At 46.3% G+C, this 23,273-nt stretch overlaps 8 non-coding genes across 8 annotated transcripts; all 8 read left to right on the top strand.

Annotated features, from left to right (window-relative positions):
• The first annotated feature begins 3,716 nt into the window (after positions 1-3,716).
• On the top strand, positions 3,717-3,789 carry trnav-cac. The gene has a single exon. It is a non-coding gene; the product is annotated as a tRNA-Val (tRNA).
• A 218-nt stretch (positions 3,790-4,007) lies between these two features.
• On the top strand, positions 4,008-4,080 carry trnav-cac. The gene has a single exon. It is a non-coding gene; the product is annotated as a tRNA-Val (tRNA).
• Positions 4,081-6,415: 2,335 nt separating this feature from the next.
• On the top strand, positions 6,416-6,488 carry trnav-cac. The gene has a single exon. It is a non-coding gene; the product is annotated as a tRNA-Val (tRNA).
• Positions 6,489-6,706: 218 nt separating this feature from the next.
• trnav-cac lies at positions 6,707-6,779 on the top strand. Its single transcript has one exon. It is a non-coding gene; the product is annotated as a tRNA-Val (tRNA).
• Positions 6,780-8,192: 1,413 nt separating this feature from the next.
• trnan-guu lies at positions 8,193-8,266 on the top strand. The gene has a single exon. It is a non-coding gene; the product is annotated as a tRNA-Asn (tRNA).
• A 4,627-nt stretch (positions 8,267-12,893) lies between these two features.
• Positions 12,894-12,966, top strand: trnav-cac. The gene has a single exon. It is a non-coding gene; the product is annotated as a tRNA-Val (tRNA).
• Positions 12,967-15,180: 2,214 nt separating this feature from the next.
• On the top strand, positions 15,181-15,254 carry trnan-guu. The gene has a single exon. It is a non-coding gene; the product is annotated as a tRNA-Asn (tRNA).
• Positions 15,255-21,013: 5,759 nt separating this feature from the next.
• Positions 21,014-21,086, top strand: trnav-cac. Its single transcript has one exon. It is a non-coding gene; the product is annotated as a tRNA-Val (tRNA).
• The last annotated feature ends 2,187 nt before the right edge of the window (positions 21,087-23,273 follow it).

Genomic DNA, 23,273 nt, shown 5'->3' with positions numbered 1-23,273 from the left:
GAAGTGGGAAGAGTGATTTCACGGTACGAAGTTGTTGAGCCTACTGTAAAATCCGCAAGGCTGTACCGTGCCTATTCGGAGGTTGGGGTGCTGTTCCTCGGCTTTGTGCTGAGCTACATGGAAACATTGCAGCAGGCCAAGATCGGACATGTGGACATGAGAGCAGGACAGTGAGTTGAAATGGCAAGCGACAGGAGAGTCTGCCACCAGCTTGTCGATGGAGCTTAGGTGTTTTCCAAAGCGGTCACCGAGTCGGTATTTAGTCTCTGCAATGCAGAGCAGATGCCGTTGGGATCAACAAATACAACAGGCCAGATTGAAGGATGTCTTATAGTAATGTGTACTCAAAACACATAATTATCAATTCTTAAACTCAACTCACGCATTGAATAAGGACACGAATATTGTTTAAAGTCGGTTGCTTTTTTCTGTAGGATTTAAGAATGCTGCATTAATAATAGAAGAGAGCATTTCGCCGTTAGAGATTTGCTGAACAAATGCTTCAGTTCAATATAGGTCCTTCTTCTGGCTTGTAAGTTTAGACATCTGGTTTGAAGAAACAGACATATTCTTATAAGAAGCGATATGGCCTCTCAGCCGAACCATGCGAAGCTGCAACAAGGTTGCTGAGTGAAGGTGACACAGGTCCGTTGGAGTCTGCGTTGCCAGCTGTTTCTGTAGTGTAGTGGTTAATTCATTCGCTTTGCACGCGCATGGTCCCAGGTTCGAAACCGGGCAGAAACATCTGGTGCTTCCAGTTTAGTCTGTTGCTAAATATTACCTCAACCTCGTAACTGGTCTGCATCATCGAGGAATAGCAAATGCTTGGACTGCAGTGGCGCAATGGATAAAGCGTCTGAGGATGAATCAGAAGATTCCAAGTTCGTCGGCTGGCTCGCAGTTCCGAGTTTTGGCGTCCCCTTTAGTTCGATGGGTTGGACAGCAATGAATCCCGCCGTCTTCGCCGCAAAGAAATGAAGAAAACATGTTGCTTGACCAACGGAAAACCTCATCAAAGGGCTCATCCGGCATTTGAACCCGGGACCTCTCGCAAATTCCGACAGCGAGACACCCAAACCGAGAATCATACCCCCTAGACCAACGAGCCCCGCAAAAGGAGCCAAAGCATACTGTCATTGCCATCGAAAATCGATCAAACATCTGCGGAGAACGGTAAAAGTACTGCAACATCTCAGGGAGTCAGGCGGCATTTGTCGACAGGACAACAAGTTCGTCTTTCACCGTCACCTTTCATTAAAACCGGGACAGGTTAGAAATGTGGTACGTCTTAACCAAGTGAACTCCCGCAGGGAGGAAACAGAACAACAGGAAAGGGCTCTAATAGGGGGGAAGTCTGGAGAGATGAAATGAGAAGAGGCCTTGGGACCCTGGCCACAGAGTTAGGTTAGCATCAAGTCAGAGAATAATGACACCACAGTATGAGGCCATTCCGGCCGCCGTGTCTGTGCCAGCTCTCTGAATTGAACATGAAGGACCAAGCACTGAATTCCGGGTAGGCAATGAGAGGTGAAGAATTTTCAGATCTTGGCACACCTCGGATATTAGCAGCTAGTTCATCCACAACAGAGTTTCAGCGATTTACAAATGAACATATTTAATCACCATCTCAAACATGCCTAAATGTATGACAAATGCAACTTACTGCGGATGCTTCAAACGGAAACAAAAACAGAAAATACTGGATAATCTCAGCAGGTCTGACAGCCTCTGGGGAGCGAAATGGCAGCTGTCGTTTCCAGTCAAGTGGACTCTTTGTCAAAGCTGGAGAACTGGAACTGGAGATTCAGACGATTGTGGGTGGGGGTGGGGGTGGGGGTGGTGGAGTGCTGTATTGGGTCTCGATAGAGGGCTAGCAATAGGTGGGAAATGACGAAAATGTCTCGGGCAGAAAGAAAAAGGGAATGTAAATGAGGCTAATCAAGGCTATGAACGGTGCTGATGGCGCATCAAGCGGTCAGAATGTGTTAATGGCAGAACAAAGGTAAGCAGTGCGTCAGAGAACAATTACAAACAGGGATCAGATTGCTGAAGTAGGATGGTATGGTCTGGTGGGAGGTGGGCGATGCTGAGGGTAAAACATATCAATGGAAGGGATGATAAGTTGATGGAAAAAACATGTGGTGAAGGGGGAAGTGAGAGTTCACAGTCTGAAGTTGTTGAACTGATAAAATGAAAGGGACAAAGCTGTCTGAGTCCACCAGAATGAGTCAATAGAAATGTGAATGCCCACACATCGACAAGCTTCTCGGGAACGTATTGGTTCCATGCAGTTTGAGCTCAGCTTCTCAAAGCAAACACAATGTGAATGAATACCGCCGTCGACGCTGCAAAGAAATGAAGAAAACATGCGGTTTGACCAACGGGAAAGCCTCATCGAAGGGCTCGTCCGAGATTTGAACCCGGGACCTCTCGCAAATTCCGACAGCGACACACCCATTGCGAGAATCATACCCCTAGACCAACGAGCCCCGCAAAAAGAGTCAAAGCATACTGTTATTGCCATCGAAAATCAATCTAACATCTGCGGAGAACGCCAAAAGTACTGCAACATCTCAGGTAGTCAGGCGGCATTTGTCGACAGGACAACAAAGTTCGTCTTTCACCATCACCTTTCATTAAAACCGGGACAGGTTAGAAATGTGGTACGTCTTAACCAAGTGAATTACCGGGGAGGAAACAGAACAACAGGAAAGGGCTCTAATCGGGGGCAAATCAGGAGAGATTAAATGAGAAGAGGCCTTGGGTCCCTGGCCACAGAGTTAGGTTAGCATCGAATCAGAGAATAATGGCACCACAGTATGAGGCCATTCCGGCCGCCGTGTCTGTGCCAGCTCTCTGTTAGCGCAATGGAAGAAACAAAGAAACAAAAGATATGTCTGGAGGAGCTATCGATGGCATGTTGATCAACAACTACCGCCCGGACACAAAGAACAAGTGGAAACAAGATTCAAACCCAAATCTGCGATGTAAGGGCACACAAAATGGGTGCAGCATTTACAGTGTGAAACTGCTGAACACACACTGAGTGTGAAAATGGATTGAGCCCAGTGGAATGATGAGCTGCTGTTCCTCGAGTGTCTGTTGAGCTTCTTTGGAACATTTCACGACGCCGAGGTCCGGGAGGTCAGCGTTAAGATCCAGATCTCCAGTCAGCTCAATTCTCCACTTTGGCTCTGTGGATTAGATGGGTCATGTCCCTGTGGTTAACGGAGATCTGGAGCATCAATTTTATCCAAACGCACTCCAGCTCAGACACTGTCTCTCTCTCGAGCATCATCTGTTGGGAGTGAAACGACGTAAACATTCCGAGTCCTGAGAAATCTTTTTCAGAGTGGGCCAATGTAAATCAACCCCGCCGTCAGCATCGCAAACAATTCATAATCCCTGACCTGGAGTAAAGAGCCTGTACTGGATTTAAACCCACGACCACTCCCATAGGCATTGATTGAAAATCCCTAAACGAGGACCAGACCTCGAGGCCAAAGAGCTCAAATTTAAGACCGACATTAAGCAAAATATAACTTATGTTAATTTCGATATAATTTCTACATCTCACGGCTTTATATGTTGAGACATCTGTTAATTTAAGAAACAGCTGTCGTCTGTGACAAGGGACCTGGCCTCTCAAACAGACCATCAGCATCTGCAGCAACACAGTGAGGTTGTACATTCCGCACGTCCATTGGTTGCCAGCTGTTTCTGTAGTGTAGTGGTTATCACATTCGCCTCACACGCGAAAGTTCCCCGGTCCGAAACCGGGCAGAAACATCGAGCATTTCGTGTGAGAAATATTTGCACAATTATTGGGCACAAAATAATTCTGTTCCTGAATTTTGCCGGAATCTCGTGTGTCCCAGGACTATGAGATTTCGTTTCACATGAGCCACTAAACTGAATTGAACATTAAGGTCCAAGCACTGGATTTTCGGCAGGCAATGAGAGGTGAAGAATTTTCGTATCTTGGCACAGCTCAGATATTCGCAGCGGTTTCTGTAGTGTAGTGGTTATCACATTCATCTCACACGCGAAAGGTCCCTGGATCGAAACCGGGCAGGAACATCGAAAATTTAGCATTTTGTGTGAGAAAAGTTTGAACAATTATTTGTCACAAAATAATTCTGTTCCTGAATGTTGCCGGAATCTCGTGTGTTCCAGGACTATGAGATTTCGCCTCACATGAGCCACTACATTGAATTGAACATTAAGGCCCAAGCACTGAATTCGGCAGGCAATGAGAGGTGAAGAATTTTCATATCTTGGCACAGCTCGGATATTAGCAGCTAGTTCATCCACAACAGAGTTTCAGCGATTTACAAATGAACATATTTAATCACCATCTCAAACATTTCTAAATGTATGACAAATGCAACTTACTGTGGATGCTAAAAACGGAAACAAAACAAAAAATACTGGATAATCTCAGCAGGTCTGACAGCCTCTGGGGAGCGAAATGGCAGCTGTCGTTTCCAGTCAAGTGGACTCTTTGTCAAAGCTGGAGAACTGGAACTGGAGATTCAGACGATTGTGGGTGGGGGGTGGGGGTGGCGGCGTGCTGTATTGGGCCTCGATAGAAAATGTCTCGGGCAGAAAGAAAAGGGGAATGTAAATGAGGCTAATCAAGGCTATGAAATGTGCTGGTGGCGCATCAAGCGGTCAGAATGTGTTAATGGCAGAACAAAGGTAAGCAGTGCGTCAGAGAACAATTACAAACAGGGATCTGATTGATCAAGTAGGATGGTATGGGCTGGGGGGAGGTGGGCAATGCTGAGGGTAAAACATATCAATGGAAGGAATGAAAAGTTGATGGAAAAAACATGTAGTGGAGGGGGAAGTGAGAGTTCACAGTCTGAAGTTGTTGAACTGATAAAATGAAAGGGACAAAGCTGTCTGAGTCCACCAGAATGAGTCAATAGAAATGTGAATGCCCACACATCGACAAGCTTCTCGGGAACGTATTGGTTCCATGCAGTTTGAGCTCAGCTTCTCAAAGCAAACACAATGTGAATGAATACCGCCGTCGACGCTGCAAAGAAATGAAGAAATCATGCGGTTTGACCAACGGGAAAGCCTCATCGAAGGGCTCGTCCGAGATTTGAACCCGGGACCTCTCGCAAATTCCGACAGCGACACACCCATTGCGAGAATCATACCCCTAGACCAACGAGCCCCGCAAAAAGAGTCAAAGCATACTGTTATTGCCATCGAAAATCAATCTAACATCTGCGGAGAACGCCAAAAGTACTGCAACATCTCAGGTAGTCAGGCGGCATTTGTCGACAGGACAACAAAGTTCGTCTTTCACCATCACCTTTCATTAAAACCGGGACAGGTTAGAAATGTGGTACGTCTTAACCAAGTGAATTACCGGGGAGGAAACAGAACAACAGGAAAGGGCTCTAATCGGGGGCAAATCAGGAGAGATTAAATGAGAAGAGGCCTTGGGTCCCTGGCCACAGAGTTAGGTTAGCATCGAATCAGAGAATAATGGCACCACAGTATGAGGCCATTCCGGCCGCCGTGTCTGTGCCAGCTCTCTGTTAGCGCAATGGAAGAAACAAAGAAACAAAAGATATGTCTGGAGGAGCTATCGATGGCATGTTGATCAACAACTACCGCCCGGACACAAAGAACAAGTGGAAACAAGATTCAAACCCAAATCTGCGATGTAAGGGCACACAAAATGGGTGCAGCATTTACAGTGTGAAACTGCTGAACACACACTGAGTGTGAAAATGGATTGAGCCCAGTGGAATGATGAGCTGCTGTTCCTCGAGTGTCTGTTGAGCTTCTTTGGAACATTTCACGACGCCGAGGTCCGGGAGGTCAGCGTTAAGATCCAGATCTCCAGTCAGCTCCATTCTCCACTTTGGCTCTGTGGATTAGATGGGTCATGTCCCTGTGGTTAACGGAGATCTGGAGCATCAATTTTATCCAAACGCACTCCAGCTCAGACACTGTCTCTCTCTCGAGCATCATCTGTTGGGAGTGAAACGACGTAAACATTCCGAGTCCTGAGAAATCTTTTTCAGAGTGGGCCAATGTAAATCAACCCCGCCGTCAGCATCGCAAACAATTCATAATCCCTGACCTGGAGTAAAGAGCCTGTACTGGATTTAAACCCACGACCACTCCCATAGGCATTGATTGAAAATCCCTAAACGAGGACCAGACCTCGAGGCCAAAGAGCTCAAATTTAAGACCGACATTAAGCAAAATATAACTTATGTTAATTTCGATATAATTTCTACATCTCATGGCTTTATATGTTGAGACATCTGTTAATTTAAGAAACAGCTGTCGTCTGTGACAAGGGACCTGGCCTCTCAAACAGACCATCAGCATCTGCAGCAACACAGTGAGGTTGTACATTCCGTACGTCCATTGGTTGCCAGCGGTTTCTGTAGTGTAGTGGTTATCACATTCGCCTCACACGCGAAAGTTCCCCGGTCCGAAACCGGGCAGAAACATCGAGCATTTCGTGTGAGAAATATTTGCACAATTATTGGGCACAAAATAATTCTGTTCCTGAATTTTGCCGGAATCTCGTGTGTCCCAGGACTATGAGATTTCGTTTCACATGAGCCACTAAACTGAATTGAACATTAAGGTCCAAGCACTGGATTTTCGGCAGGCAATGAGAGGTGAAGAATTTTCGTATCTTGGCACAGCTCAGATATTCGCAGCGGTTTCTGTAGTGTAGTGGTTATCACATTCGTCTCACACGCGGAAGGTCCCCGGGTCGAAACCGGGCAGGAACATCGAAAATTTAGCATTTTGTGTGAGAAAAGTTTGAACAATTATTTGTCACAAAATAATTCTGTTCCTGAATGTTGCCGGAATCTCGTGTGTTCCAGGACTATGAGATTTCGCCTCACATGAGCCACTACACTGAATTGAACATTAAGGCCCAAGCACTGAATTCGGCAGGCAATGAGAGGTGAAGAATTTTCATATCTTGGCACAGCTCGGATATTAGCAGCTAGTTCATCCACAACAGAGTTTCAGCGATTTACAAATGAACATATTTAATCACCATCTCAAACATGTCTAAATGTATGACAAATGCAACTTACTGTGGATGCTAAAAACGGAAACAAAAACAAAAAATACTGGATAATCTCAGCAGGTCTGACAGCCTCTGGGGAGCGAAATGGCAGCTGTCGTTTCCAGTCAAGTGGACTCTTTGTCAAAGCTGGAGAACTGGAACTGGAGATTCAGACGATTGTGGGTGGGGGGTGGGGGTGGCGGCGTGCTGTATTGGGCCTCGATAGAAAATGTCTCGGGCAGAAAGAAAAGGGGAATGTAAATGAGGCTAATCAAGGCTATGAAATGTGCTGGTGGCGCATCAAGCGGTCAGAATGTGTTAATGGCAGAACAAAGGTAAGCAGTGCGTCAGAGAACAATTACAAACAGGGATCTGATTGATCAAGTAGGATGGTATGGGCTGGGTGGAGGGGGGCAATGTTGAGGGTAAAACATATCAATGGAAGGAATGAAAAGTTGATGGAAAAAACATGTAGTGGAGGGGGAAGTGAGAGTTCACAGTCTGAAGTTGTTGAACTGATAAAATGAAAGGGACAAAAAGCTGTCTGAGTCCACCAGAATTAGTCAACAGAAATGTGAATGCCCACACATAGACAAGCTTCTCGGGAACGTGTTGGATCCATGCAGTTTGAGCTCAGCTTCTCAAAGCAAACCCAATGTGAATGAATCCCGCCGTCTACGCCGCAAAGAAATGAAGAAAACATGTTACTTGACCAAAGGAAAACCTCATCGAAGGGCTCGTCCGGGATTTGAACCCGGGAACTCTCACAAATTCCGACAGCGAGACACCCAAAGCGAGAATCATATCCCTAGACCAACGAGCCCCCGCGAAAAAAGCTAATGTCATTGCCATCGAAAATCAATCTAACATCTGCGGAGAACGCCAAAAGTACTGCAACATCTCAGGGAGTCAGGCGGCATTTGTCGACAGGACAACAAAATTCGTCTTTCACCATCACCTTTCATTAAAAACCGTTTTTTATGCCCGCGGGACCATGTGTACTCTCCTTCCAGGTATTTTCCGCACTGCCTCACAGGACCAATATTACCAGCATTCTCATTCGGTCCCTGGCAATCAGAGGATTGGCCGTGACTGTTGAAATACACAGAGTTGTGGTCCTGTTGTCGTCTCCGTGGCGCAATCGGTTAGCGCGTTCGGCTGTTAACCGAAAGGTTGGTGGTTCGATCCCACCCAGAGACGAATTGATGTTCCACTCCTGGATGATATGTTTTTTGGGGCTGTTTAGGACAGGGCTAAATCGCTGCCTTTTCACCCTGCATTTAAATCCCGCGGGGTTTTCCGTTCTCAAGTTCTGACAATACCTTTTGAAATGTTCTATTGATTCTTCTTCTCTCGCCAATTGTTGCGCCAGACTCCAAATGATAACAACTCACAGTGCAATCAACATGCTTGGCTTGCATAAGGTGAGGTGGCCAAGAGAAAAGGCGTTGGTCTTGTAAACCAAAAATCGCGTGTTCAGATCCCGCCCGTGCCTCGGTGGTCCATTTAAAGTCCTCTGTAACGTTTCATTATCTCACAAACACTTATTGCATGAAATATCATCCACCTATCTTCTTCAGAGGACATTTAAACTTCATGAATTTTAACCTAATGAAAATTATTCCAGACAATCTGGCCTCTGAAAAAAGCGATGTTCAGAACCAAAATAAAGAAAACTAGTCTGTTGAGCCCTGCTATCATTCTGAGTTCAAACGTCCGCATGTCCTCCAAAGTCTTGGCATTCTTTCGATTTCGTCGCATCCATGATGTGAACCGAGAACTCCAGGGATGATTTGCACAGATTAAGCATCATTTTTTGATTAGAAACACCTATAGTGACAAAGATAGTGTATAAACAGCTGAAATTTAGATTTCTGTCTAGGTTTCCCGTCCTGATATGCATTGCAGTCAACACTGAATCCACTCAACAGCCGAATTCTAACACGGAGTAAACCGAATCCGGCAGCAGAGGGCGCCAAATTCAAGCACGGGCGTCACAAACTCACCTGATGGTGTCGGCCAAGCCGATAGGATGGGAGGCGAGTGATGTCACAATAGACCCTCTCCCTGCACTGCACGAAGTTCCCTCTCTCCTACACAATCCCTAACTCAGTCCAGTTCAGTTCACTGGGAGAGATTCAGTCAGACATGGTTGTGATAATACTGGCGGCGCTTTGGCACAGTAAGTAGTTATAGTGTTAATTAAACCAGATTAGCATATTAATACACATAGGCTAGAGTATAATTAACGATCGGGAATGTCTATGAAGTGCCTGCATCAGAGGTCCCAGAAAATGCCGCAGATACAAGTAGATTTATATCAACTCTGTTTAAACTCAGGGCGGCACGTTGGCGCAATGGTTGGCACTGCTGCCTCATTGCACTGAGGACACGGGTCCGGTCCCAGATCACTGTCCGTGAACATTCTCACTCCCACAACCTAGATGTACAGGCTAAGTGGAGTGGACACGCTAAAAAGCACCTCTTAGTTGAGCAAACTCTAACTTTATAAAGGAACAACAATCTGTTCATTTCAGTCCTTCACTTTCGCAGGCCGGCAATGTGCAATCCAGTAGCTCAGTCACCAGTGACAATCACAGTCTCAAAAGGGGCTTCGGTGAAGTTAAATTGCCAATATAAAGGCCCCAACATGTACAAAATGCAATGATATTAGGAGAAACCGACACAGCCACCGAGATGGATTATCACCAACAACTCAGCAATGAAGAAAGATGTGGGTTCAGGACGATATCTGGCGTTTGCTGACAAATCTAAACAGAACGGTTACCTCAGTATAAGCGCATTCGATGTGGAGGATGGGGAGGTTTATTATTGCGCACTGAGAAACAGCGTTCGAGTAAACCTAAAGCCCCGTACACAACGCTGAGTGAGTGTTTACAGCATCACTGAGGTTCCTTTCCGAGAAGGAATTGATCCCAGGCTCAGGCAAGCAATCATGTCTATTTACCGGACATGTCTCTGTCCTTGAGTAGATCAAGAGAGGAATAGTTTGGGAAATCTTGAGAGCTATGGTTGAAAATATCAGCCATGATTGAATGGCAGAACGGACTCGATGGGTCAAGTGACCTAATTCTGCTCCTATGTCTAATAGTCTTATGGTCTTATTATGGTCTATCATACTGCAAATTGTATTGTAACTTTAAAACCAGAATATCTACCTACCGGCAGAGGGTGGCACTCAACTGAGGAGATGGACGAAACTCATGGCCTGCTCTTGCAAAAAGTCCAAGGACAAAGAATCCTCGTTACCTGTTCTTTTAACGCAAAGCAGAATGGATCAATACGTGCTGCGGTACAAAATGTACAAGGTACTTAATGGGCGGTACTGTGGCTCAGTGCGTTGCTCTGCTGCCTCATGCTCCTAGGACCCGCGTTCGATTCCCGGCTTGGTTCTCTATCTGTGCGGACATCTGTGTGACACTATAACTACTTACTGTATAATGTACGTTCTCCCCGTGTCTACGTGGGTTTTCTCCGGGTGCTCCGGTTTCCTCCCTCAAGTCCCGAAAAGACGTGCTGTTAGGTGAATTGGACATTCTGAATTCTCCCTCTGTGTACCTGAACAGAGGCCAGAGTGTGGCGACTCGGGAATTTTCACTGTAACTTCATTGCAGTATTAATGTAAGCCTACTTATGACACTAGTGAAGATTATTATTATGACAATGTACGCTTAATGTATAATATCCGCCGAGCAACATGAGAATTACTATCAGTTGGGACATGGGAAGCACGTGGTGCCAGGTTTAGACTTTAATAGAAATCAATTTTTCGATCGAAAATACCTGAAATTTCTGTTGACACGACATGTCTTCTGTTCGATTCCCACGCAGATCAGGGACATACTTCGCCATTTATGTTATAAAGAGACGTTGCATAGTTTTGGGTGTACAGGATTATGAGGGGCATGGCAGGGTGGATAGGGAGCAGTTGCCCTTAGTTTAAGGGTCAGTTACGGGGGGACACAAGTTCAAGGTGAGGGGCAGGAGGTTATGGTGAATTTGAGGAAAATCGTATTTAGCCAGAGGATGGTGACTGTCTGGAGTAAACTACGTGGGAGGATGGTAGAGGCAGTGTGCTTCACATCCATTAAATAGTACCTGGCTGAACACATGGCGCGTCTTCACATTCAAGGCTATGGAACACGTGCTGACAAATGAGGTCCTGTAGTTAGTCCTGTATTTTTCACATGCTGGTGCAGACTCGATTGACCGGAAGGCCTCATCTGAATTGCTTGGTTCTGTGCATCTGTGATTCTGAGTGCTATAACATTCCTGGCGCTATAATAATTCCGCGAGTGACAAACTTCCAGGATTTCTACGTACATATTTATGTCCAGGTATTGGCTGCCCAATTTTACTGGCCTTGTCTTTCACTGGCGTGTCACTGGCAATCAGAGGAATGCATTTCTCTGCTGCAATAAAGCAAGATGTGATAATGTTGTGATAACAAGTGCCGTGAGCCGGCTGCGGTATTGGGATCGCCACACCATTGAAGGATACGGCCTGCTGGACCTCTCGCAAATTCCGACAGCGAGACACCCAAAGCGAGAATCATACCCCTAGACCAACGCGTCCCGCGAAAAGAGCCAAACCATACTGTCATTGCCATCGAAAATCAATCTAACATCTGCGGAGAACGCCAAAAGTACTGCAACATCTCAGGTAGTCAGGCGGCATTTGTCGACAGGACAACAAAGTTCGTCTTTCACCGTCACCTTTCATTAAAACCGGGACAGGTTAGAAATGTAGTACATCTTAACCAAGTGAACTCCCGGAGGGAGGAAACAGAACAACAGGAAAGGGCTCTAACAGGGGGCAAGTCAGGAGAGATTAAACGAGAAGAGGCCTTGGGACCTGGCCACAGAGTTAGGTTAGCATCAAATCAGAGAATAATGACACCACAGTATGAGGCCATTCCGGCCGCCGGGTCTGTGCCAGCTCTCTGTTTGCGCAATGGAAGAAACAAAGAAACAAAAGATATGTCTCGAGGAGTTATCGATTGCAGATTGATCAACAACTACCGCCCGGACACAAAGAACAAGTGGAAACAAGAATGAAATCCAAATCTGCGATGTAAGGACACACAAAATGGGTGCAGCATTTACAGTGTGAAACTGCTGAACACACACTGAGTGTGAAAGCTGTATTGAGCCCAGGGGAAAGATGCGCTGCTGTTCCTCGAGTGTCTGTTGAGCTTCTTTGGAACATTTCACGACGCCGAGGTCCGGGAGGTCAGCCTTAAGATCCACCTCTCCAGTCAGTTCAATTCTCCACTTTTGCTCTGTGGATTAGATGGGTCACGTCCCTGTGGTTAACACAGATCTGGAGCATCAATTCTTTCCCAAACGCACTCCAGCTCAGACACTGTCTCTCTCTCTCGAGCATCATCTGTGGGGAGAGGAACGACGTAAACATTCCGAGTCCTAAGAAATCTTTTTCAGAGTGGGCCAATGTAAATCAACCCCGCCGTCAGCATCGCAAACAATTCATAATCCCTGACCTGGAGTAAAGAGGCTGTCCTGGATTTAAACCCACGACTACTCCCATAGGCATTGATTGAAAATCCCTAAACGAGAACCAGACCTCGAGACCAAAGAGCACAAATTTAAGACCGACATTAAGCAAAATATAATTTATGTTAATTTCGATATAATTTCTACATCTCACGGCTTTATATGTTGAGACATCTGTTAATTTAAGAAACAGCTGTCGCTTGCAACAAGGGACCTGGCCTCTCAAACAGACCATCAGAATCTGCAGCAACACAGTGAGGTTGTACATTCCGCACGTCCATTGATTGCCAGCGGCTTCTGTAGTGTAGTGGTTATCACATTCGCCTCACACACGAAAGGTCCCCGGTTCGAAACCGGGCAGAAGCATCGAACGTTCAGCATTTTGTGTGAGAAAAGTTTGCACAATTATTGGGCACAAAATAATTCTGTTTCCTGAATGTTGCCGGAATCTCGTGTGTTCCAGGACTATGAGATTTCGTCTCATATGAACCACTAAACTGAATTGAACATTAAGGCCCAAGCACTGAATTTTCGGCAGGCAATGAGAGGTGAAGAATTTTCATATCTTGGCACAGCTCGGATATTAGCAGCTAGTTCATCCACAACAGAATTTCAGCGCTTTAATCACCATCTCAAACATGTCTAAATGTATGACAAATGCAACTTACTGCGGATGTTTCAAACGGAAACAAAAACAGAAAATACTGGACAACCTCAGCAGGTCTGACAGCCTCTGGGGAGCGAAATGGCAGCTGTCGTTTCCAGTCAAGTGGACACTTTGTCAAAGCTGGAGAACTGGAACAGGAGATTCAGACGATTGTGGGTGGGGGGTGGGGGTGGTGGCGTGCTGTATTGGGCCTCGATAGAGGGCTAGCAATAGGTGGGAAATGACGAAATTGTCTCGGACAGAAAGAAAATGGGAATGTAAATGAGGCTAATCAAGGCTATGAAAGGTGCTGATGGCGCATCAAGCGGTCAGAATGTGTTAATGGCAGAACAAAGATAAGCAGTGTGTCAGAGAACAATGACAAACAGGGATCAGATTGCTGACGTAGGATGGTATGGGCTGGGGGGAGGGGGGCAATGCTGGCGGTAAAACATATCAATGGAAGGAATGATAAGTTGATGGAAAAAACATGTGGTGGAGGGGGAAGTGAGAGTTCACAGTCTGAAGTTGTTGAACTGATAAAATGAAAGGGACAAAGAGCTGTCTGAGTCCACCAGAATTAGTCAATAGAAATGTGAATGCCCACACATAGACAAACTTCTCGGAAACGTATTGGATCCATGCAGTTTGAGCTCAGCTTCTCAAAGCAAACGCAATGTGAATGAATCCCGCCGTCTACGCTGCAAAGAAGTGAAGGAAACATGCGGCTTGAGCAACAGAAAACCTCATTGAGGCACTTATACCGGGATTTGAACCCGGGACCTCTCGCAAATTCCGACAGTGACAAACCCAAAGCGAGAATCATACCCCTAGACCAACGAGCCCCACGGAAAAAGCAAAACCATACTGTCATTGCCATCGAAAATCAATCTAACATCTGCGGAGAACGCCAAAAGTACTGCAACATTTCAGGTAGTCAGGCGGCATTTGTCGACAGGATAACAAAGTTCGTCTTTCACCATCACCTTTCATTAAAACCGGGACAGGTTAGAAATCAGAAGGGGGTTCAGTGCAGTTAGATTGCGAATATACAGACCGGACGATGTACCACATGCTATGGTATCAGCAAAAGCCGGCACAGCCGCCGAGATTGGTCATCATTAACATATTGACGATGAAGAAAGAGGCGATCTCAGGACGATATCTGGCGGCTGCCAACAAGTCTAAAAAGAATGGTGACCTCAATATAAACGCGCTCAGGGTGGAGGACGGGGCGGGCTATTACTGTGCAGTGAGCACAGTGTCACAAAGCAGCTACAACCACGTACGAAAGCCTCAGAGAGTATTTTCAATTCCAGTAAATTTGCGTCCCTGCCCTTGTACCGGAGGATGGTTTGATCTGGATTCAGAAAAATACTCAGGTCTATTTCTCCACAATTGCATTGCCGTCTCTGTCCTTGTATAGGTCAATAGAGGAGCCGTTTCGGATTCGTGAGATTATTCAGCATGTCGCGATGCACAGTAAATTTAAGCTTGGAATATCCACTTCCGAGCAGCAGTAATGAAAGTTCTCAGATGTGGGGATAATAAAATCTTCCAGGACCGTTAACTTAGGTCGACCTTATGCCAACGAGTCTGAGCCCCTAGTAGTCTTCTGTAGAACATCGACTTTCCGATCGAAAATACATCAAATCTATGTTGACATTTCCTGCTTTCTGTTATGGAGGTTCCCAGATAAGGGACGTGTTTCAAAGAAAGTGTGGTGCTGTCCAAGTGAGTTCTGTAAAATCCCCGGGCCTGTGATGATTCCACGTCTCACAAATGTCCATGCCCGCGGGACCATGTGTTCGCTCCTTCCAGATATTTCCCGCACTGCCTCAGGGGACCAATATTGCCAGCATTCTCATTCGGACCCTGGCAATCAGAGGATTGGCCGTCACTGTTGAAATGCACAGAGTTGCGATCCAGCTGTCGTCTCTGTGGCGCAATCGGTTAGCGCGTTCGGCTGTTAACCGAAAAGTTGGTGGTTCGATCCCACCCAGAGACGGATTGTTGTTCCACTCCTGAATGATATGTTTTTAGGGGCTGTTTTGGACAGGGCTAAGTCGCTGGCTTTGAAAGCAGACCAAGCAGGCCAGCAGCATGGTTCGATTCCCGTAACAGCCTCCCCGAGAAGGCGCCGGAATGTGACGACTCGGGGATTTTCAGAGTAACTGAATTTGAAGCCGACTCGTGACAATAAGCGATTTTCCTGTTCTGATAACAGTTACCGTGCACCGGCTGCGGCATGGAGTTGCCTCTATCGCTGTAATATCCTTCATGGCGCCGAGCTGGGGAATAGCTCAACGATGCTGTGTCTCCCTCGATAACTCAGGAGATTGTGACACCTCGTCACAGACCTGCTAACAGACGAATGTTGAGCAGGAGTTGGCTATTCATTCCCTTGAGCCTTCTCCAACATTCAATAAGTTTGTGACAGATGCGAACGTGACCTCAGATTCACATTTCACCTACACCGGATAACCTTTGATTACCTTTTCAGTTGAGAATCCAACCACATCTGTCTTAAAATCTTCAATGGGCCTATCTCAGCGGTCTCTGGAGAAGAATCCCTCAGAAAAGAAGCCCAAAGATCTACATTACCGGGCCGGGTCGAGCAGTATCTCTGGCCATGATGTGGAGATGCCGGCGCTGGACTGGGGTGAGCACAGTAAGAGGTCTTACAACACCAGGTTAAATGATTCTGTTTTGTGATTCACCTGAGGAAGGAGCTGTGCTCCGAAAGCTCGTGTTTGAAACAAACCTGTTGGACTTTAACCTGGTGTTGTAAGACGTCTTACTGTATCTCTGGCAGCAGCGCATCCCTTCCCGATGAACTTAATGCATTCTATGCTCGGTTTGAGCAGGTAACAAACAATCCGTTGTCGAGTGCCCCAGCGGCCCTTTATTCACCCATACCCACCATGACAGTTTCCGAAGTCAGATCGGCCTTCCTGAAAGTGAACCCACGGAAGGCGACGGCCCGGATGGGATCCCTGGTCGTGCACTCAGAGCCTGCGCATACCAGCTGGCAGAGATATTCACAGACATCTTTAACCTATCCCTACTCCACTCCGAGGTCCCCACCTGCTTCAAGAAGACTACCATCATACCGGTACCAAAGAAGAACGAGGCAACATGCCTCAATGACTACCCTCCGGCGGCCTTGACATCAGTTGTAATGAAGTGCTTCCAGAGGCTGATCATGAAGCGCATCACCTCCATACTCCGAGAGCGCCTTGACCCACTTCAATTCGCATACCGTCACAACCGGTCAACATTAGACGGCATTTCCCTGGCCCTACACTCATCCCTAGAGCATCTCGAAAACAAGGACACCTACATCAGACTCCTATTTATTGACTACAGCTCCGCCTTCAACACCATAATCCCAAAAATCGCGGGTTCGGATCCCGCCCGTGCCTCGGTGCTGATCCATTCAAAGTCCTCTGTAACGTTTCATTGTCTCGCAAACACTTGCAGCATTAAATATCATTCACCTATTTTCTTCATAGGACATTTCACCTTCAGCTAATGAAAATAATTCCAGACAATTTGGTCTCTGAAAAAAGCGATGTTCAGAGCAGTTCCCCTTTTGTACCTTCTTCGTCAGAACCAAAATAAAGAAAACTAGTCTGTTGAGCCCTGCTATTATTCTGAGTTCGAACCTCCGCATGTCCACCAAAGTCTTGGCATTCTTTCGACTTCGTCCTAAGGTGTGAACCGAGAACTCCAGGGATGATTTGCACAGATTAAGCATAGTTTTTTGATTAGAAACACCTATAGTGACAAAGATAGTGTATAAACAGTTGAAATTTAGATTTCTGTCTAGGTTTCCCGCCCTGATATGCATTGCAGTCCACACTGAATCCACTGAACAGCCGAATTCTAACACGGAGTAAACCGAATCCGGCAGCAGAGGGCGCCAAATTCAAGCACGGGCGTCAGAAACTCACCTGATGGTGTCGGCCAAGCCGATAGGATGGGAGGCGAGTGATGTCACAATAGACCCTCTCCCTGCACTGCACTAAGTTCCCTCTCTCCTACACAATCCCTGACTCAGTCCAGTCCAGTTCACTGAGAGAGATTCAGTCAGACATGGTTGTGATAATACTGGCGGCGCTTTGGCACAGTAAGTAGTTATAGTGTTAATTAAACCAGATTAGCATATTAATACACATAGGCTAGAGTATAATTCACGATCGGGAATGTCTATGAAGTGCCTGCATCAGAGGTCCCAGAAAATGCCGCAGATACAAGCAAATTTGTATCAACTCTGTTTAAACTCAGGGCGGCACGGTGGCGCAATGGTTGGCACTGCTGCCTCATTGCACTGAGGACACGGGTTCGATCCCGGTCCCAGATCACTGTCCGTGTGGTGTTTGAACATTCTCACTCCCACAACCTAGATGTACAGGCTCAGTGGAGTGGCCACGCTAAAAAGCACCTCTTAATTGAACAAACTCTAACTTTGTAAAGGAACAACAATCTGTTAATTTCAGTCCTTCGCTTTCGCAGGCCGGCAATGTTCAATCCAGTAGCTCAGTCACCAGTGACAATAACAGTCTCAGAAGGGGCTTCGGTGAAGTTAAATTGCCAATATAAAGGCCCCAACATGTACAAAATGCAATGATATCAGGAGAAACCGGCACAGCCACCGAGATGGATTATCACCAACAACTCAGCAATGAAGAAAGATGTGGGTTCAGGACGATATCTGGCGTTTGCTGACAAATCTAAACAGAACGGTTACCTCAGTATAAGCGCATTCGATGTGGAGGATGGGGAGGCCTATTACTGCGCACTGTGAAACAGCGTTCGAGAAAACCTAAAGCCCCGTACACAACGCTGAGTGAGTGTTTACAGCATCACTGAGGTTCCTTTCCGAGAAAGAATTGATCCCAGGCTCAGGCAAGCAATCATGTCTATTTACCGGACATGTCTCTGTCCTTGTGTAGATCAAGAGAGGAATAGTTTGGGAAATCTTGAGAGCTATGGTTGAAAATATCAGCCATGATTGAATGGCAGAGCGGACTCGATGGGCCAAGTGACCTAATTCTGCTCCTATGTCTAATAGTCTTAAGGTCTTATTATGGTCTATCATACCGCAAATTGTATTGTAACTTTAAAACCAGAATATCTACCTACCGGCAGAGGGTGGCACTCAACTGAGGAGATGGACGAAAATCATGGCCTGCTCTTGCAGAAAGTCCAAGGACAAAGACTCCTCGTTACCTGTTCTTTTAACGCAAAGCAGAATGGATCAATACGTGCTGCGGTACAAAATGTACAAGGTACTTAATGAGCGGCACTGTGGCTCAGTGGGTTGCTCTGCTGCCTCATGCTCCTAGGACCCGCGTTCGATTCCCGGCTTGGTTCTCTATCTGTGCGGAGTCTGCACGTCCTCCCCGTGTCTACGTGGGTTTCCCCCGGGTGCTCCGGTTTCCTCACTCAAGTCCCGAAAAGAAGTGCTGTTAGGTGAATTGGACATTCTGAATTCTCCCTCTGTGTACCTGAACAGGGGCCGGAGTGTGGTGACTCGGGAATTTTCACAGTAACGTAATTGCAGTGTTAATGTAAGCCTACTTATGACACTAGCAAAGATTATTATTACGACAATGTACGCTTAATGTATAATAACCGCCGAGCAACATGAGAATTACTGTCAGTTGGGACATGGGAAGCACATGGTGCCAGGTTTAGACTTTAATAGAAATCAATTTTTCGATCGAAAATACCTGAAATTTCTGTTGACACGACATGTCTTCTGTTCGATTCCCACGCAGATCAGGGACATACTTCGCCCATTTATGTTATCAAGAGATGTTGCATAGTTTTGGGTGTACAAGATTATGAGGGGAATGGCAGGGTGGATAGGGAGCAGTTGTTCCCCTTAGTTGAAGGGTCAGTTACGGGGGGACACAAGTTCAAGGTGAGGGGCAGGAGGTTATGGTGAATTTGAGGAAAATCTTATTTAGCCAGAGGATGGTGACTGTCTGGAGTAAACTACGTGGGAGGGTGGTAGAGGCAGTGTGCTTCACATCCATTAAATAGTACCTGGCTGAACACATGGCACGTCTTCACATTCAAGGCTATGGAACACGTGCTGACAAATGAGGTCCTGTAGTTAGTCCTGTATTTTTCACATGTTGGTGCAGACTCGATTGACCGGAAGGCCTCATCTGAATTGCTTGGTTCTGTGCATCTGTGATTCTGAGTGCTATTACATTCCTGGCGCTATAATAATTCCGCGAGTGACAAACTTCCAGGATTTCTACGTACATATTTATGTTCAGGTATTGGCTGCCCAATTTTACTGGCCTTGTCTTTCACTGGAGTGTCACTGGCAATCAGAGGAATGCATTTCTCTGCTGCAATAAAGCAAGATGTGATAATGTTGTGATAACAAGTGCCGTGAGCCGGCTGCGGTATTGGGATCGCCACACCATTGAAGGATACGGCCTGCTGGACCTCTCGCAAATTCCGACAGCGAGACACCCAAAGCGAGAATCATACCCCTAGACCAACGCGTCCCGCGAAAAGAGCCAAACCATACTCTCATTGCCATCGATAATCAATCTAACATCTGCGGAGAACGCCAAAAGTACTGCAACATCTCAGGTAGTCAGGCGGCATTTGTCGACAGGACAACAAAGTTCGTCTTTCACCGTCACCTTTCATTAAAACCGGGACAGGTTAGAAATGTAGTACGTCTTAACCAAGTGAACTCCCGGAGGGAGGAAACAGAACAACAGGAAAGGGCTCTAACAGGGGGCAAGTCAGGAGAGATTAAACGAGAAGAGGCCTTGGGACCTGGCCACAGAGTTAGGTTAGCATCAAATCAGAGAATAATGACACCACAGTATGAGGCCATTCCGGCCGCGGGGTCTGTGCCAGCTCTTTGTTTGCGCAATGGAAGAAACAAAGAAACAAAAGATATGTCTCGAGGAGGTATCGATGGCAGATTGATCAACAACTACCGCCCGGACACAAAGAACAAGTGGAAACAAGATTGAAATCCAAATCTGCGATGTAAGGACACACAAAATGGGTGCAGCATTTACAGTGTGAAACTGCTGAACACACACTGAGTGTGAAAGCTGTATTGAGCCCAGGGGAAAGATGCGCTGCTGTTCCTCGAGTGTCTGTTGAGCTTCTTTGGATCATTTCACGACGCCGAGGTCCGGGAGGTCAGCCTTAAGATCCACCTCTCCAGTCAGTTCAATTCTCCACTTTTGCTCTGTGGATTAGATGGGTCACGTCCCTGTGGTTAACACAGATCTGGAGCATCAATTCTTTCCCAAACGCACTCCAGCTCAGACACTGTCTCTCTCTCTCTCGAGCATCATCTGTGGGGAGAGGAACGACGTAAACATTCCGAGTCCTAAGAAATCTTTTTCAGAGTGGGCCAATGTAAATCAACCCCGCCGTCAGCATCGCAAACAATTCGTAATCCCTGACCTGGAGTAAAGAGCCTGTCCTGGATTTAAACCCACGACTACTCCCATAGGCATTGATTGAAAATCCCTAAACGAGAACCAGACCTCGAGACCAAAGAGCACAAATTTAAGACCGACATTAAGCAAAATATAATTTATGTTAATTTCGATATAATTTCTACATCTCACGGCTTTATATGTTGAGACATCTGTTAATTTAAGAAACAGCTGTCGCTTGCAACAAGGGACCTGGCCTCTCAAACAGACCATCAGAATCTGCAGCAACACAGTGCGGTTGTACATTCCGCACGTCCGTTGATTGCCAGCGGTTTCTGTAGTGTAGTGGTTATCACATTCGCCTCACACGCGAAAGGTCCCCGGTTCGAAACCTGGCAGAAGCATCGAACATTTAGCATTTCGTGTGAGAAAAGTTTGCACAATTATCGGGCACAAAATAATTCTGTTTCCTGAATCTCGTGTGTTCCAGGACTATGAAATTTTGTCTCACATGAGCCACGACACTGAATTGAACATTCAGGCCCAAGCACTGAATTTTCGGCAGGCAATGAGAGGTGAAGAATTTTCATATCTTGGCACAGCTCGGATATTAGCAGCTAGTTCATCCACAACAGAGTTTCAGCGATTTACAAATGAACATATTTAATCACCATCTCAAACATGTCGAAAGGAATGACAAATGCAACTTACTGCGGATGCTTCAAACAGAAACAAAAACAGAAAATACTGGACAATCTCAGCAGGTCTGACAGCCTCTGGGGAGCGAAATGGCAGCTGTCGTTTCCAGTCAAGTGGACTCTTTGTCAAAGCTGGAGAACTGGAACTGGAGATTCAGACGATTGTGGGTGGGGGGTGGGGATGGTGGAGTGCTGTATTGGGCCTCGATAGAGGGCTAGCAAATGGTGGGAAATGACGAAAGTGTCTCAGGCAGAAAGAAAAAGGGAATGTAAATGAGGCTAATCAAGGCTATGAAGTAGCCTTGAAGAACCTTAACTGAAGTAGGATGGTGCTGATGGCGCATCAAGCGGTCAGAATGTGTTAATGGCAGAACAAAGGTAAGCAGTGCGTCAGAGAACAATTCCAAACAGGGATCAGATTGCTGAAGTAGGATGGTATGGGCTGGTGGGAGGTGGGCGATGCTGAGGGTAAAACATATCAATGGAAGGGATGATAAGTTGATGGAAAAAACGTGGTGGAGGGGGAAGTGAGAGTTCACAGTCTGAAGTTGTTGAACTGATAAAATGAAAGGGACAAAGAGCTGTCTGAGTCATAGAACATAGAACAGTACAGCACAGAACAGGCCCTTCGGCCCTCAATGTTGTGCCGAGCCATGATCACCAGAATTTGTCAATAGAAATGTGAATGCCCACACATAGACAAGCTTATCGGGAACGTATTGGTTCCATGCAGTTTGAGCTCAGCTTCTCAAAGCAAACACAATGTGAATGAAATCCCGCCGTCTCCGCCGCAAAGAAATGAAGAAAACATGTGGCTTGACCAACGGAAAACCTCATCGAAGGGCTCGTCCGGGATTTGAACCCTGGACTTGAACCCGGGACCTCTCGCAAATTCCGACAGCGATGCACCCAAAACGAGAATCATACCCCTAGACCAACGAGCCCCACGAAAAGAGCCAGAGCATACTGTCATTGCCATCGAAAATCAATCTAACATCTGCGGAGAACGCCAAAAGTACTGCAACATCTCTGGGAGTCAGGCGGCATTTGTCCACAGGACAACAAAGTTCGTCTTTCACCATCACCTTTCATTAAAACCGGGACAGGTTAGAAATCAGAAGGGGGTTCAGTGCAGTTAGATTGCGAATATACAGACCGGACGATGTACCACATGCTATGGAATCAGCAAAAGCCGGCACAGCCGCCGAGATTGGTCATCATTAACATATTGAGGATGAAGATAGAGGAGATCTCAGGACGATATCTGGCGGCTGCCAACAAGTCTAAAAAGAATGGTTACCTCAATATAAACGCGCTCAGTGTGGAGGACGGGGCGGTCTATTACTGTGCAGTGAGCACAGTGTCACAAAGCAGCTACAACCACGTACGAAAGCCTCAGAGAGTATTTTCAATTCCAGTAAATTTGCGTTCCTGCCCTTGTACCGGAGGATGGTTTGATCTGGATTCAGAAAAATACTCAGGTCTATTTCTCCACAATTGCATTGCCGTCGCTGTCCTTGTATAGGTCAATAGAGGAGCCGTTTCGGATTCGTGAGATTCATCAGCATGTCGCGATGCACAGTAAATTTAAGCTTGGAATATCCACTTCCGAGCAGCAGAAATGAAAGTTCTCAGATGTGGGGATAATAAAATCTTCCAGGGCCGTTAACTTAGGTCGACCTTATGCCAACGAGTCTGGCCCCCCAGTAGTCTTCAGTAGAACATCGACTTTCCGATCGAAAATACATCAAATCTATGTTGACACTTCCTGCTTTCTGTTGTGGAGGTTCCCAGATAAGGGACGTGTTTCAAAGAAAGTGTGGTGCTGTCCAAGTGAGTTCTGTAAAATCCACGGGCCTGTGATGATTCCACGTCTCACAAATGTCCATGCCC

The sequence above is a fragment of the Scyliorhinus canicula genome, unplaced genomic scaffold (genome assembly GCF_902713615.1).
Source record: "Scyliorhinus canicula unplaced genomic scaffold, sScyCan1.1, whole genome shotgun sequence".
Classification (NCBI taxonomy): domain Eukaryota; kingdom Metazoa; phylum Chordata; class Chondrichthyes; order Carcharhiniformes; family Scyliorhinidae; genus Scyliorhinus; species Scyliorhinus canicula.
The sequence above is the reverse complement of the archived record's forward strand: the minus strand, read 5'-3'. Positions and strand labels throughout refer to the sequence as shown.